This window comes from Schistocerca gregaria, unplaced genomic scaffold, assembly GCF_023897955.1.
Source record: "Schistocerca gregaria isolate iqSchGreg1 unplaced genomic scaffold, iqSchGreg1.2 ptg000308l, whole genome shotgun sequence".
NCBI lineage: Eukaryota > Metazoa > Arthropoda > Insecta > Orthoptera > Acrididae > Schistocerca > Schistocerca gregaria.
The window spans coordinates 1,405,877-1,408,556 of NW_026061788.1; positions in this window are offsets into that span (position 1 = coordinate 1,405,877).

Below are 2,680 nucleotides of genomic sequence, written 5' to 3' on the forward strand. Positions count from 1 at the left end.
TCATTTCCCATCCCTCGCACTCCCCTTGTTAGTGTGTGTATATACACAATTGAATCATTTCTGTGAGCTGCAGCTATAGCTATCACACTTTTGAATTGAACCCGCTGAATTTTTAAAAACAAGCATCATCCAGCCATTTATAGTTTATGCACTGACAATTAATTATTTAGTGAACCTGACACTAGAAGAGCACCTTTTAGTTTTAATTTGAAATTCCAGTCCACAAACTATGCTTTCAACATAAATTTCTCCAAACTTTATTCTTATTTGATTCACCAGTTTGTTCACATCCATCAAAGAACAGATTAATTAACTAAATATCCTGTTACCCTCAAATCTAGAAACCAATCCACTTTGCCACCTGGAAAATTTCCAGTAACAGCTGAGAAAGAAAAGTTACTTTCATTTCTGTTTATTTTTTGGAGAGATTTAGCTAAATTTGCAGAACTATACTTCTATGCGTTTGTGGCAATCTAACATTGTATTTTTCCCCAATAATGGCATTGTTTCCCACGTCTGTAACACATATATTGGGTTGATACATAAGTTTGTTGCGTTTTTCTGTACGTTTGAAAAACACAACAGATACACATACACACCCTACTCATCCATAATTATTCTCCTTCACTATTTACAACAGTCTGTCAATGCTGAGATAACTTTTTGATTCTATGACTGTAGACATCGAGTGGTTTTGAGGTGAAGAACTCGCCGAGCCATGGTAGGAGAACCTTTTGCATCTGGCAAAGCTTAGCTTGAAGTTTGTTCGATAGGGAGCAGGAAAAACTGAGGGTGCAAGATCAGTTGAATAAGGTGAGTGCAGAATGACCTCCCAACCCAACTCTAGTATAAAGTTTTTGGTCAGTCTAGCAGAATGGGCGCGGGCGTTATCGTGGAGTAGCATCACTTTTCGCAGTCTGCCTGGTCGTTGTCCTCGAATTGCGTCCACAAGATGTCTCAGTTACTGACAATAAATATCATCAGTGATGGTTACATCTCAGGGAAGCAATCTGTACTACACCACACCATCACTGTTCAACTAGATGCATAATATTATGGATGCATGCAGGCTTTTATATGGGGAGTTGCTGCTTTGTTTGGGGGCAACCATTCTTTTCTTTTCCTTATGATCTTAGGATAAAGACACCATTTCTTGTCACCTATAAGGCTATGACAATACAAGTTAGGAATGGTCAACGTTGCTTTCAAGCAAATTGATCACGAACAATGAGAAAAGCACATACATTCACCTACTGATTTATGTGTTTTCGGCTTAGAGCATGTGGTACCTTTTTTCAACCTTCTCCATTGCATGCAAATGTCGCACGATGGTAGAATGATCACAGTTAATAACATTTGCCAGTTCTCAAGTTTGCTGACATTGATTATTGTGGGTTAATGTGTTTAAACAATCTTTATGAAACTTCGACTGTCTTCCTGAATGTGCTGAATCACTTATGTCAAAATGATCCTTCTTAAAACGAGAAAACCGCATTCTTGCCATGATCTGTCTCATGGAATTATCCCCCTCCCACATGTGGCGTGAATGTTTCTGACTGCCTCCGTAGCTGTCATTCCTATTGAAATGTAATAGAAAAATACATCAGAAATGTTTAGATTTCTCCACTAGGCACTCCATTTTCTAGTGTCCAAACCTCCACTCATTATCTCTATATAACAAAATGACAATATGTGAACTCATATAGCAACAGTGAACTACAAAGTAAAAAATGACAACTCCTAGCATCCACAATATCAACTAAAATCTTATTTTTAGTCAAAGCTTTGGCTGCATCATACATAGCTTGAGACTTGGTTGTCTCTGAATACATCCTTTTACCTTTCTGTCAGATGCTGTCGACGATGGCAATTCATTTACTGTCCAGTTGTTACCTTTAGAATTATTAAGTTTTGCTTCTTTGTCAAGTAATCTACCCTTTAAGAAATCCGGTTCCAATTCCTCACTTGAGAAGGTATTCAGAGCAGTAACAACTACTTAGGATTCTGGTGGAATTGTTTGTAAGTTACCGCATACTATATCAGTTCCTCCAATATTATCATCCGATCCTTCAAATGACCCATTAACTTACGAAACTCCAAAAAATTAATTTCAAGAGTTATTGTCATTTGCAGTAAACTTTAAAGGCCGTTCTTAATAAAAGCCATACCTTTCAGCTCAAATGTTTGAATTAATGTATTTCTTATTTTTGGTGTAGGCCTACTCCAAGCAACTTTGTGAAATTCTTTGGATTACTTGAGACTTACACTTCTTATCGGTTTTGCCGTACAGCTGTCTCAGCCATGTCCATGTATCTCTTTCAGACAAAACTCACTTCCAGCTCACATAGAAGTATTTCAGTCCTAAATTTTCAGTTGCTAAAGTTCTTCCCATTAAACAACAGTACCTTGTATTCCTCCTCTTCTTGAGCCATGACTCTAAATTAGGTACTGGATTAATTTTTTCCACCTTTATTTGTTGTACTGCAACACCTGGCACCTGGGTCCATGACCACTTGCTAAGAAAATAACACTTATTTAGGATAAATAATTTCAACTTGTTACTTCACACAATTTACAATTACAACCAGGGGACAACAATGAAGACAAAATACAAACAGAGCGAAGAAACACAGAAAAAACACATAAAAAAGACAAAGAGGAAATAACTGAAACGATTATT